Genomic DNA, 15,276 nt, shown 5'->3' on the forward strand with positions numbered 1-15,276 from the left:
GACTGACAAGATTTTATAAGGCCCAATAAACTTGGGACCCAATTTCCAGGAGGGAACCTTCAGTTTAATATTTCTTGTAGACAACCACACCAGATCACCCACATTTAGGTCCGGACCAGGCATACGTCTCTTATCAGCCACACGCTTATATTTCTGACTCATCTTTCTAAGATTACTCTGAATCTTTTGCCAAATGGTAGACAAAGACGAGGAAAATCTCTCCTCCTCAGGCAAACCAGAGGGAGCCCCTCCCGAGAATGTCCCAAACTGCGGATGGAACCCATATGCACCAAAGAATGGTGACTTATCAGAAGATTCCTGACGACGGTTGTTCAGAGCAAACTCAGCAAGAGGGAGAAATGAACACCAATCCTCCTGGTTCTCTGCCACAAAACAGCGCAAATATGTCTACAGATTCTGGTTGACGCGTTCAGTCTGACCATTCGACTGCGGGTGAAAAGCAGAAGAGAAGGACAGCCGAACCTCCAGGCGAGAACAGAAAGCCTTCCAGAATCTGAACACAAACTGCGTGCCTCTATCAGAAACAATATCCGAGGGAATGCCATGCAATTTAACAATATGGTCGACAAAAGCTTGCGCCAACGTTTTAGCACTGGGTAAACCAGGGAAGGGTACGAAATGAGCCATCTTGCTAAAACGGTCCACCACCACCAGGATCACCGACTTCCCTGAGGAACGAGGAAGATCCGTGATAAAGTCCATGGAGAGGTGTGTCCAAGGACGGGAAGGTATGGGTAACAGGAGAAGGGGACCTGAAGGCCGTGAACGAGGGACCTTAGCGCGAGCGCACGTCTCACAAGCAGCCACAAAACCCTCCACCGACTTACGAAGAGCCGGCCACCAAAATCTCCGAGCAATGAGATCTACCGTGGCTCTACTCCCGGGGTGACCAGCAAGAACAGTATCATGATGCTTCTTGAAGAGTTTGTGATGTAACTCAGGAGGCACAAACAACTTCCCAGGAGGACAACGGGCAGGTACCTCAGTCTGGGCAGCCTGGACCTCGGCCTCCAAATCAGAATACAGAGCAGAAACAACCACCCCCTCTGCCAAAATGGGACCCGGGTCCTTGGAGTTTCCTCCTCCCGGAAAACAGCGAGAGAGAGCATCAGCCTTCACATTTTTGATCCCAGGGCGGAATGTAACGACAAAATTGAATCTGGAGAAGAACAGAGACCATCTGGCCTGTCTCGGATTCATACGCCTGGCCAACTCCAAGTACGCCAGATTCTTATGGTCGGTAAAAACGGTGATAGGGTGCCTGGCCCCCTCCAACCAATAGCGCCATTCCTCGAAAGCCAACTTGATGGCCAACAACTCCCTATCTCCCACATCATAGTTTCTCTCTGCCGGGGAGAGTTTTTTAGAGAAAAAGGCACAGGGTCGCCACTTGGCAGGAGAAGGGCCCTGGGACAAAACCGCACCCACACCCACCTCGGAAGCATCCACCTCAACAATAAAAGGTAAGGAAACATCGGGATGCACCAAGATGGGAGCAGACGCAAAACTCTCTTTAATCTTAGAAAAAGCTGCAAGCGCCTCCTCCGACCAAGAGGAAAAATCCGCCCCCTTTTTTGTCATGTCAGTGAGGGGTTTGACAACAGAGGAATAATTCAAAATTAACTTTCTGTAATAGTTCGCAAAACCCAGAAAGCGCATCAATGCCTTCTGATTCTCAGGAAGCTCCCACTCCAGCACAGCATGGACCTTCTCCGGATCCATGCGAAAACCGGGAGCAGAGAGGAGAAAACCCAGAAATTGAATCTCCGATACCATAAAAACACATTTCTCCAGCTTGGCGTACAATTTATTCTCCCGCAGAATCCACAGAACCTGAAAAAGATGATCCTGATGGGTCTGAACATCAGGGGAAAAAATCTAAATATCATCAAGATACACCAATACAAATTTCCCCATTAAATGGTAGAAAATACTGTTAGCAAAATGCCGAAAGACGGCCGGAGCATTCATCAGGCCGAAAGGCATAACGACATTCTCAAAATGCCCGTTAGGGGTATTAAAGGCCGTTTTCCATTCATCCACGTCTCTGACCCTGACCAGGTTGTACGCGCCTCACAAATCCAATTTGGAAAAAACCTTGGCCCCAACAATTTGGTTGAAGAGGTCCGGGATCAGAGGAAGGGGATAGGGATCGCGAATCGTGATACGGTTCAGCTCCCTAAAATCTAGGCAAGGTCTCAGAGAGCCATCTTTCTTTTTAACAAAAACAGCGGCAACAGGTGATTTTGAGGGATGAATATGCCCCTTATCGAGACTCTCAGAGATATAAGTTCGCATTGCGATTCTTTCCGGTTGTGAGAGATTGTAGAGGCGTGCTTTTGGCAGCTTGGCGCCGGGAATGAGGTTAATGGGACAGTCAAACTCCCGGTGAGGAGGTAGCTCCTGAACACCGCTCTCGGAAAACACGTCCGAGAAATCAGAGAGAAATGATAGCACCGTTTTAGTAGACACCTCTGCAAAAATTGCTGTGAGAAAATTCTCTCTACAAAAGTCACTCCACTCATTTATTTGCCTTCCTTGCCAATCAATAGTGGGGTTATGTCTAGTGAGCCAGGGTAACCCCAAAACTAGAGGAGAAGGCAATCCGTTAAGGACAAAACAAGATATATCCTCCACATGAGTGTCACCTACCGCTAACCGGATATTGTGAACAATGCCCTTCAGGGATCTCTGTGAGAGTGGAGCAGAGTCAATAGCAAAAACAGGTATATCCTTTTCTAATGTGCAAACCTGAAAACCATGCATGGCTACAAATTGAGTATCAATAAGGCCTCATGCACACGACCGTTGTGTGCATCCGTGGCCGTTGTGCCGTTTTCCGTTTTTTTTTCGCGGACCCATTGACTTTCAATGGGTCCGTGGAAAAATCGGAAAATGCACCGTTTTGCAGCCGAGGCCGTGATCCGTGTATCCTGTCCGTCCAAAAAATATGACCTGTCCTATTTTTTTGACGGACAACGGTTCATGGACCCATTCAAGTCAATGGGTCCGTGAAAGAACACGGATGCACACAAGATTGGCATCCGTGTCCGTGATCCGTGGCCGTAGGTTGCTTTCATACAGACGGATCCGAAGATCCGTCTGCATAAAAGCTTTTTCTGATCTAAGTTTTCACTTCGTGAAAACTCATTTCCGACAGTATATTCTAACACAGAAGCGTTCCCATGGTGATGGGGACGCTTCTAGTTAGAATACACTGCAAACTTGGTACAAGACTGCCCCCTGCTGCCTGGCACCACCCGATCTTTTACAGGGGGATATGATAGCACAATTAACCTCTTCAGGTGCGGCACCTAAAGGGGTTAATTGTACTATCATATTCTCCTGTAAGAGATCAGGGCTGCCAGGCAGCAGGGGGCAGACCCCCCCCTCCCCAGTTTGAATATCGTTGGTGACACAGTGTGTGCCCATCGCCCCCCCCTTCCTCCCTCTATAGTTAAAAATCGTTGGTGGCACAGTGTGTGCCCATGGCCCCCCCTTCCTCCCTCTATAGTTAAAAATCGTTGGTGGCACAGTGTGTGCCCATCGCCCCCCCCTTCCTCCCTCTATAGTTAAAAATCGTTGGTGGCACAGTGTGCGCCCACCATCGCCCCCCTCCATCTTCCCCCCCCCCCCATCATTGGTGGCAGCGGAGTTCCGATCGGAGTCCCAGTTTAATCGCTGGGGCTCCAATCGGTAACCATGGCAACCAGGAAGCTACTGCAGCCCTGGTTGCCATGGTTACTTAGCAATAGTACAATAGTAGAAGATTCATACTTACCTGCTTGCTGCTGCGATGTCTGTGACCGGCCGGGAGCTCCTCCTACTGGTAAGTGACAGTTCTTTAGCAATGCACCGCACAGACCTTTCACTTACCAGTAGGTGGAGCTCCCGGCCGGTCACAGACATCGCAGCAGCAGGCAGGTAAGTATGAATCTTCTACAATTGTACTATTGCTAAGTAACCATGGCAACCAGGGATGCAGTAGCTTCCTGGTTGCCATGGTTACCGATCGGAGCCCCAGCGATTAAACTGGGACTCCGATCGGAACTCCGCTGCCACCAATGATGGGGGGGGGGAAGATGGAGGGGGGCGATGGTGGGCGCACACTGTGCCACCAACGATTTTTAACTATAGAGGGAGGAAGGGGGGGGCGATGGGCACACACTGTGCCACCAACGATTTTTAACTATAGAGGGAGGAAGGGGGGGGGCGATGGGCACACACTGTGCCACCAACGATTTTTAACTATAGAGGGAGGAAGGGGGGGCGATGGGCACACACTGTGCCACCAACGATTTTTAACTATAGAGGGAGGAAGGGGGGGGCGATGGGCACACACTGTGCCACCAACGATTTTTAACTATAGAGGGAGGAAGGGGGGGGCGATGGGCACACACTGTGCCACCAACGATTTTTAACTATAGAGGGAGGAAGGGGGGGGCGATGGGCACACACTGTGCCACCAACGATTTTTAACTATAGAGGGAGGAAGGGGGGGCGATGGGCACACACTGTGCCATCAACGATTTTTAACTATAGAGGGAGGAAGGGGGGGCGATGGGCACACACTGTGCCACCAACGATTTTTAACTATAGAGGGAGGAAGGGGGGGGCGATGGGCACACACTGTGCCACCAACGATATTCAAACTGGGGAGGATGGGGGTCTGCCCCCTGCTGCCTGGCAGCCCTGATCTCTTACAGGAGAATTAACCCCTTTAGGTGCCGCACCTGAAGAGGTTAATTGTGCTATCATATCCCCCTGTAAGAGATCGGGTGGTGCCAGGCAGCAGGGGGCAGTCTTGTACCAAGTTTGCAGTGTATTCTAACCTGAAGCGTCCCCATCACCATGGGAACGCCTCTGTGTTAGAATATACTGTCGGAAATGAGTTTCACGAAGTAGCTCATATCCGACAGTATATTCTAACGTAGAGGCGTTCCCATGGTGATGGGGACGCTTCAAGTTATGTTCGGGTGTCCGCCTGGCCGTGCGGAGGCAAGCGGATCCGTCCAGACTTATAATGTAAGTCAATGGGGACGGATCCGTTTGAAGATGACACACTGTGGCTCAATTTTCAAACGGATCCGTCCCCATTGACTTGCATTTTAATTCAGGACGGATCTGTTTGGCTCCGCACGGCCAGGCGGACGCCAAAACGACTTTTTTTTCATGTCCGTGGATCCTCCAAAAATCAAGGAAGACCCACGGACGAAAAAACGGTCACGGATCACGGACCCACGGACCCCGTTTTTTCGGACCGTGAAAAAAAACTGTCGTGTGCATGAGGCCTAAGATTGACGGCCGCTCCACTATCGACAAAAATTTCTCAAGAAATGACTTTGCTCCCTAGCGCTACCCTGGGAGAAAGGAGAAACCGGGAACTGCAGGTCAGAGGAAAAGCATCAATTCCTACATCAACTTTGCCCAAAGTAGCAGATGAAGCAGAGTTTGATGATTTACCTTTTGAGGTTTTTCTCTTATGATAACTCTTAGTACAGTTCAAGAATTTCCTAGACGGACAAACATTTGCCAAATGACCTATGCCCCCACAACAAAAACACACCATTCTCTGAGGACTAAATCCTCTTTTATCTGGGGCAAGTCGACCTAGCTGCATGGGCTCCTCCACAGAGGGAGCCGAGAGAGGATGAGGCCCCTGCACACTGAATGAGTCCGCACCACTGCCCCTAGACTGACAATGGCTGGATAGAGAGGTCTCGTTTCTTTCTCTTAGACGCCTGTCAAGGCGTACTGCCAATGACATGGCAGACTCTAAGGACATTGGTCTCTCATGGAAAGCAAACACATCTTTCAATCTCTCTGAGAGACCATGAGAGAACTGACTCCGGAGTGCAGCATCATTCCAACCTGAATCAGCTGCCCATCTCCGAAATTCAGAAAAATAAAGCTCTGCAGACAGTTTGTTCTGGCATAAAAAACGTAAGTTAGATTCGGCCAGAGCAACACGATCCGGGTCATCATATATCTGCCCCAGGGCCACAAAAAATCTTTCCACGGATCGAAGGGAGGGATCCCCCGATGGCAACGAAAAAGCCCAAGTCTGAGCATTACCCCTGAGCAGGGAGATGACAATCCTCACCCTCTGTTCCTCATTACCAGAGGAATGGGGACACAAGCAAAAATGGAGTTTGCATGCCTCTCTGAAAGGAACAAAATTCTCACTGCCCCCGGAGAACGTTTCCGGAAGTGAGACCTTTGGCTTGCAACAGACTCCATGGGCCGGAGCAGAGCCCAATGCTTGAAGCTGAGTCATAGATTTACGGAGATCCGCTACCTCCAAAGAAAGACCCTGCATGCGGTCAACCAGGTCAGAAAGCGGATCCATGTCAAAAAAGGACGGTTTGGCGGATTATAATGTCACGGCTGTAAGTGAGCAACAAGAGCCTACACAGTGAATAGCAACTGACCGAACCCAAACTAGGGAGGATAAAGGGTGACCCTTGTCAGACCCTAAAAGCTCTCCCTAAGCTGCTAAGCACATGTCCAGATCCAGATGGTGGATCGAGACATGCCCGCGTACCTAAGGCTGATGACCACTGAAACCCCTACAATAGTGGAAGGGGCACGGCCATCGGTGCCCTGCTCAGTATATGGACGTAACCGGGGTCGCCTCGGATCCAGTCAGCAAACAAACAGAAACACACAATGTCTGAACACTTAACTGAAGGAGCTGCAGCTGCAGTGAAAACAGATCCAAAGTCAGCAGACAATATCCGAAGTACTTGCTTCAGCAGAACACAGATCCAGTGAAAAGATATCACACAGGTGAAGATACTCAAGCGAGAGATACAGCTCAAATGAAAAGTATAATCCGCACCTCTACAAAGGAAGAGGGGTGATTTAAAGGCAGCGAAATCAAACACAGGAGGGACAGCTGGGAGGAAGGAAACAGAAAGTAAAGACCTCATCACAGGGGCGGAGAAACAGGGCAGAGGGAACTCCTCCAAGCTCTAGTAGTGACATCATCACAGGGGTGGAGAAACAGAGCTGTGAGAACGTCTCAAAGCTCTGGTAGTGACAACAGGTCATTTAGCCCACAGCTCATCATTAAAGAAGTAAAGAAGAGACCGGGAACTACGCGATCAAGAGGAGAAGGTGAGTTAATTTTTTTAAAAATTTTTTAACCCCTCTAGCACTATTATACTATGCATTCTGTATCCAGAATGCTATTATTTTCCCTTATGACCATGTTATAAGGGAAAATAATACAATCTACAGAACATCAATCCCAAGCCCGAACTTCTGTGAAGAAGTTCGGGTTTGGGTACCAAACATGCGCGATTTTTCTCACGCGAGTGCAAAACGCGATACAATGTTTTGCACTCGTGCGGAAAAATCCCGCTTGTTCCCGCAACACACCCGCCTCTTATCCGGGCCAAAAATATGACGCCCGTGTGAAAGAGGCCTAATAGTGACGCAAACCGATGTGCTCATCCACATACTGTATGTGACCTGCCTGTCATACTGATGCACAGTAACTGTTTCACTACCAGAAAGGACTAGCTATACATGTTGCTGCAATGCACAGTAATGTGTATTGAGATACACTCTCCCTGCAGGCCTGGATATAGCTGATTTAACACGCTTCATGATGAATTAATTCGGAAAACAGGACATTTTTTAAAACTTTGCTTATCTCTAGTGACAGTCATTACGTAAGATGAGAGCTGATTAATCAGTGTAAAATTTCACCCTTGGGAGCATACCAGTTGGTTCTAAGGGCTAAAAATCTTCTTATTGATGGCAGATCAGTTACTTTTGGCTTTGGTCTTTTTTTTCAAAAAGGACAAATGTTAAAGGGATTCTGTCACCTCCCCTAACCCAAAATCGGATTTTAAAGCAGTCATGCAGCACAGCTTACCTTGAATAGGCTGTGCTCTTCTATCTTGTAATCCGTCCAGTAGTTTATGTGAAAATCGACTTTTATGGTTATGCAAATTAGCCCTGAAGGTGCCCAGAGGGGCATTTTGTTCCCCTTAGTGAGCCCAGTAACGCCCCTCTTACATTGCCCAGCCCGCCTTCCTTGCGACTGTCTAACCGCCCCCAGCCTCCCACAGCCTCTCATCCCTCTCCTCCCCCTCCCTCCCGGCCGAACAAACTCTCGCACAGGCGCAGTACCCACTGAGGGCTGCGCCAGTGCGATCTGCAGGAGACTGAGGGCAGGAGCTTCATCCTCGTCACTGGGCATGCGCCAAGCCCAGTGACGTCCGATGCTCGCTCTTCCCTCAGTCAGCAGGGAAGAGCGAGCATCGGACGTCACTGGGCTCCTCTGGGCACCTTCAGGGCTAATTTGCATAACCATAAAAGTCGATTTTCACATAAACTACTGGACAGATTACAAGATAGGAGAGCACATTCTATTCAAGGTAAGCTGTGCTGCATGACTGCTTTAAAATCCGATTTTGGGTTAGGGGAGGTGACAGAATCCCTTTAACACTTCATGCATTTGGATCCCTAGTGAATAATGGAAAGACATTCATCATGGAACTTCTGTGAAATCTCAAGCCTACTGTATTATCATGAATTCTGAGATTTGGTAAAAAAAATGGTCTTAGCATGACTTAGGTGCATAAGAGTTTACATATATGCATATGGTGTATCTAATATATAAAGCTGAGTGTATGTATGTGTCTCATTTACAATCTTGAAATGGCACACAGGTACATCAGATGTCCAGGAAGGTTTTAGACCAGGTCTCAGCTCTCTAGAACGTACCGTTCCTGAGATATTTCCCAAAAATGTATTAACCAATAGAAGCTTGGTCACATGACCCTTATCAGCCAATAGAAGCTCGCAGATCCTCCAGTCTCCACATACACAGTTTTACTCCAGGTTCACTAACAACCCAGCCATTTATCTTCCCTGCTGTAGGAGAGCTTTAAAGGAAATATATCATAAGGATAATTGCTATTGAAGTAAAGCCATGGCCTAATAGCACTTAGTACTTTATTTCAAGATGTGCCTTTGTTCCAGCAATAGACGTTTTTATCTCTGAAAATCCAGTTTATTTGGAATGCAAATGAGCCAGTAAGGTGCCCAGAGGGACGTCATTCTTGCAGGAAGGAGCCCAGACATGCCCCCTGCCACAATGTGTACACCCTCAAAAGACTTAAAACCCCACTCCCAGGTTCTGCTAAGCCATGCCTCATATCTGGTTAGGCCACGCCCACTTCCACTCCTGAGCCAACGGGGATTGAAAAAATGAAGGTAAAAATCAACTTCTGTCAGCTGCAGGGGTGGGAGGGTGACTTTCTCCCGGCAGCTCACACTCAGACAGTACAGTGCTGCTGTGTTAGAGTGAGCTGTTCAAACGGACACTCCCCTAATTTGGTTAGGTCACGCCCCCTCCCACTCCTCAGCCGACTGAGATTTTAAAAAAATCAACCTCTAGGTCCTGCTAAGCCACGCCCCAATCTGGTTAGGCCCCGCCCGCCCACTCCTTCATCGATAGGAATTGAAAAAATGAAGTTAAAAATCAACTTCTGTCAGCTGCAGAGGTGGGAGGGAGGGTGACTCTCTCCCTGCACTCAGACAGTACAGTATTGCTGTCTTAAAGTCTTTTAGTGGAGGGAAGAAAACAAAAAAAAATAAAAAATGATGTGGTTGCATAAGTGTGCACACCCTCTTATAACTGGGGGTGTAGCTATGTTCAGAATTAAGCAATCACATTCAAAATCATGTTAAATAGGAGTCAGCATACACCTGCCATCATTTAAGTTCAGCTGCTTCAGTTGGTCTTTCCTTAAATTTTCTTAGTCACATTGCACAGCAAAAGGCATGGTCCACAGAGAGCTTCCAAAGCATCAGAGGAATCTCATTGTTAAAAGGTATCAGTCAGGAGAAGGGTACAAAAGCCATGGAACACAGTGAAGACAGTCATCATCAAGTGGAGAAAATATGGCGCAACAGTGACATTACCAAGAACTGGATGTCCCTCCAAAATTGATGAAAAGACAAGAAGAAAACTGGTCTGGGAGGCTACCAAGAGGCCTACAGCAACATTAAAGGAGCTGCAGGAACATCTGACAATTACTGGCTGTGTGGTACATGTGACAACATTCTCCCGTATTCTTCATATGTCTGGGCTATGGGGTAGAGTGGCAAGATGAAAGCCTTTTTTTGGCAAAGAAAAACATCCAAGCCAGGCTATATTTTGCAAAAACACATCTGAAGTCTCCAGTGGCGTCGCCGGGGGGCCAGAGGGGGCCACGGCCCCCCTACATCACACTGTGCCCCCCCATGTGCCCCCCCAACTAAAATGCCCCCCCCCCAGTGAGCCGCCGCAGCCGGGTACAGGGAGATGAGTGCTTTCATTGCGCTCATCTCCATAGTAATCTGCCTGTGCTGCGGCGGTGCAGGGGAGGGAGAGGCGTGTCCCTTTCCCTTCCTCTGATAGGCTGCCGGCCTAGTGCCTGCAGCCTATCAGAGGCCAGCGCAGACGGCACAAAAAACGTCATCGCGCCATACAGCGCGGGACACAGGCCGGAAGAGGCCTGCATCGCATCTCTGACATGAAGGTAAGTAGAAGTGTTTTTTCTTTTTTACAATCTTGTTACTGCCACAATAAGGGGGGCCTTGTTACTGGCACAATAAGGAGGGCCTTGTTACTGGCACAATAAGGGGGGCCTTGTTACCGGCACAATAAGGGGGGCCTTGTTACTGGCACAATAAGGGGGGCCTTGTTACTGGCACAATAAGGAGGGACTTGTTACTGGCACAATAAGGGGGGGACTTGTTACTGGCACAATAAGGGGGACTTGTTACTGGCACAATAAGGGGGGACTTGTTACTGGCACAATAAGGGGGGACTTGTTAGAGGCACAATAATGGGGGCTTATTACAGGCACATTATAGGGGGCTAATTACAGGCACATGATGGGGGCTTATTACAGGCACATGATGGGGGGCTTATTACTGGCACATGATGGGGGGCTTATTACTGGCACATGATGGGGGTCTCTTGTTACTGGAACATTGGGGGGCTCTTGTTACTGGCATGTTATTGAGGGCACTTGTTACTGGCACGTTATTGGTGGGCACTATAGGGGCATCTACTGAAGCCACAAAGAAGGGGTATTTTATATGGGGGGCTCTGTACAGTAAAATGTTATACTGGGACACATGGTGGGTACTATAGGGAAGGGGGAGAGGAGTACTATTGAGTCATCTACGGGGGGCACTAAGAAGGGGTATTTTATACTTGCAAATTATGGGGGACACTGAGAGCATCTACTGGGGCATGATATATGGGGCATTTTATACTGGTACATTATGGGGGGCACTAGGAGGAAGGGGGAGAGGAGCACTATGGGGGCATTTACTGGGGGCACTATATAGGGGTATTTTATACTGGCACATTATGGGGCACTATGGGGACATTAGCTCAACTGGGGGCATTGCAAGGGGATATTTTTTTGCATTGTCACATTATAAGAAGAATTATTTCTACTGGGGGGGCATTATGGTGGACTTTATTACTCCCCCATGGTATGACCCCCTAGTAGAAGCACCAGCCTCTCCCTGCTCTGCTATCTTTCTGCCCCTTCTCCAAATCCTTATTATGAAATCTTTCTCATTAGGATAAAGCACAACATCAGCTCCACCGAGCCCCCGGCCAAAGTGTTGAAGTGGCGTCCGAGATCCCCAAGGGCCAAGCCAAGTAATTGTAAGTTTTCTTGTGAAATATGTTTATGTTATACACATATAGCATACACTGTGCCACACAATGTACAGTATACCGCTACACTGTGCCACACAATGTACAGTATACCTCTACACTGTGTAGTCTGTTCTATAAGCACCCTTGTTCTGTGGCGGCGGACAGAAAATAATCTGGAAGTGCCCCTCCCGAGACCAGGCTCTGGATCCGCCACAGTTTAGAAATGTCAAATGTACACTCCTGTGAGAGGCGGGGAGGGAGATCTGTGGATGACACTGTTATGGAGGGGGAAATGGGGATGACACATATAGCATAAGATGCTATATACGGTATGTGGCATTCACAGATCCCCCCATAGCAGTATCATCCACAGATCCCCCTCCCTATAAAAGTGTCATCCACAGGCCACTAGGACATGCTGAAATCTGATTATTATTATTTTTTTAACCACAGACAGCAAGACTTTTCTTCCCTGTTGCGGTTTTAGGTATTGGGTAAAGTATCACAGCATTTCTAAGCGTACTTGTGTAAATATATCTTTGTTATAGCTGCCCCCCCCAACTTTTGTCCTGGCCCCCAGTGTGCCCCCCCCCAAAATTTGAAAGCTAGAGACGCCACTGGAAGTCTCCCAAAAGCATGTGGGAAAAGGTGCTATGGTCTGATGAAACCAAGGTTGAACTTTTGGGCCATAATTCCAAAAGATATGTTTGGCACAAAAACAACACTGCACATCACGAAAAGAACCCCATACCCACAGTGAAGCATGGTGGTGGCAGCATCATGCTTTAAGGCTGTTTTTCTTCAGCTGGAACTGGTGCCTTAGTTAAGCTAGAGGGGATTATGAACAGTTCAAAATACCAGTCCATATTGGTACAAAACCTTCAGGCTTCTGCTAGAAAGCTGAACATGAAGAGGAACTTCATCTTTCAGCATGACAACGACCCAAAGCATACATCCAAATCAACAAAGGAATAGCTTAACCAGAAGAATATTAAAGTTTGTGAATGGCCCAGCCAGAGCCCAGACCTGAATTGGATTGAAAATCTGTGGGGTGATCTAAAGAGGGCTGTGCACAGGAGATGCCCTCGCAATCTGACAGATTTGGAGTGTTTTTGCAAAGAAGAGTGGGCAAATCTTGCCAAGTCAAAATGTGCCATGCTGATAGACTCATACCCAAAAAGACTGAGTGCTGTAATAAAATCAAAAGGTGCTTCAACAAAGTATTAGTTTAAGGGTGTGCACACTTATGCAACCATATTGTTATTTTTTTTCTTCCCTCTACCTAAAATATTTCTGTTTGTTTTTTTATTGAGTTGTGCAGTTTATAAGTCACATTAAAGGTGGAAAAAGTTCTGAAATGATTTATCTTCATCTAAGGCTTTTATGACAGCTTGGACATAGCCAAAGAGGCGTGGGAGCAACAACCCACACCGTATAAAAGTGTAATTGAATATGTCACTCAGATGCAAGAGCGGAATGAGACAGTGTTGCTACTTGTTAGGGAACATATGGAGGCAGCCCAGCGAGCCCAGAGTAGGGTCTATAATCGGCTGGCTCGGGTCTTTAACCCGGGAGATCGGGTTTTGGTTCTGGTACCAATGGTGTACAGTAAGTTCCTGGCTAAGTCACAGGGACCCTACAAAGTGAGGTAAACTACAAGGTACACCAGCTAGGGCGGCGAAAGCTGGAGCAGGTGTACAATGTGAATTTACTTAAACCTTGGAAAAATAGGGAGAACAGTACGGACGACAGCCCGCGGCCGAGTTTTCTAGGGGAAGAGTTTCCAGCCCCACAGTCTGATACAAGGGAAACAGTTGCCACAGTGAAGATTGCTGACAGCCTTTCCTCTAAACAGGCTCAGAAGGCCAGGGAGTTCATCAGCAGGAACACGGATTTGTTCTCGGACCAGCCTGGATGCACTTCTATCATCCAACATGACAGGACGTTACGGTTCTGTAACGATTTCCACAGACTAAATGAAATTTCTAAATTTGATGGGTGGATGAGCTTATTGAGAGGTTAGGCCAAGCCCAATATTTTTCTGTTTTGGACCTCACCAAAGGGTACTGCCAAAGAGAAAACTGCCTTTATCACACCAGAGGGGCTGTACCAATATAAGGTATTACCCTTTGGTCTGCATGGTGCCACTGCTACTTTTCAAAGGCTCATGGACATTGTGCTGCGTCCACATCGTTGGTACACTTTGGCTTACCTGGACGAACACAGTGCCGAGTGGGAAAGTCACCTACCAAAAGTACAGGCTGTAGTTGACTCCCTTTGAAAGGCTGGACTAACATTTAACCCAAAAAAATGTGCAATAGGGTTAGAGGAGACAAATTACCTGGGGTATGTCATTGGACGTGGAGTCATCAAACCACAAGTGAACAAAATAGAGGCGATACGGAATTGGCCCGGACCTGTCACTACTAGGCAAGTAAAAGTGTTCCTGGGAATGGTGGGATATTATGAGGTTTGTTCCCCACGGTGGCCGCACCATTGACAGGGCTATTGAAGGGATGCAAGTCAGTGATGATCCACTGGGATGATCAGGCGGAAGAGGCTTTCTCCGCTTTGAAGTCAGCCCTGTGTGGGTCCCCGGTTTTGGTGATGCCCGACTTCAAAAGGTTGTTTATAGTACAGAACGATGCCTCCGAAGAAGGCGACGGTGCTGTACTGTCTCAGGAAGCCAACGGGGAGGAGCATCCCATTGTCTTCCTCAGCTGTAAGCTTCACTCCAGCCGAGACCAGGTACATTATAGTGGAGAGAGAGTGCCTGGCTATCAAGTGGGCACTAGAGTCTCTCCGCTATTATTTATTAGGGAGAAAATTCGACATGGTGACTGACCACTCCCTTCTTAAATGGATGTGCTAGGCCAAGGACAGAAATGCCCGTGTTACCTAATGGTTTCTCTCCCTACAAATTTTAATCTTTCGGTGGTACACAGGGCAGGCTGGTTGCAAGGAAACGTGGATGCTCTGTCCCAGGTACACTGTTTTATGTGTGCTCACCCCCTCAGGGTTGAACAAAGGGGGGAGGTATGCAGGAGTGTTTAAGGGATGATAGTGGATGATAGATATGTCACCGAGGTTGCTGGCCTCGGTGAAGTAAGAGCCGGTTTCATGTGTTAGCAGCAGTTGCTGTTTGACACGTTACTACCTATTTAGTATGGCTGTAATAGCTAATCCGGGCTGGCTCTTACTGGGAGTAGTCAAAGTGCTGGGTGGGTGCCTACTCTCCACGTTCCAGGCCGGGTCTTGGTTTTGGGCTATAAAACACAAGCAGCCCTGTTAGGTGGTGTGGATTACTCCTCTCTGACAGTGGAGCTCTGTCAATCTCTTTGTTTGGACCTGGGAGTTTGGGCCTGGATTAAGGACTGTTACCTTGTTGGTGTGAAAGCAGGTGGATTCTGCTTTGTCCAAGGACTTCTTCTTTGCTGCACGGTGTGAACGAACACCAGAATCACAAGTGACTGTTTTCCTTGAAAAAGACTTTTTGTTTTGTCACTTACTTAATGTGTGAATAAACACTAAACTGTTTAATTTAAAGACTTTGTTGTTGCCTCTATACTGCA

This window comes from Bufo gargarizans, chromosome 3 (assembly GCF_014858855.1).
Source record: "Bufo gargarizans isolate SCDJY-AF-19 chromosome 3, ASM1485885v1, whole genome shotgun sequence".
Taxonomy (NCBI): domain Eukaryota; kingdom Metazoa; phylum Chordata; class Amphibia; order Anura; family Bufonidae; genus Bufo; species Bufo gargarizans.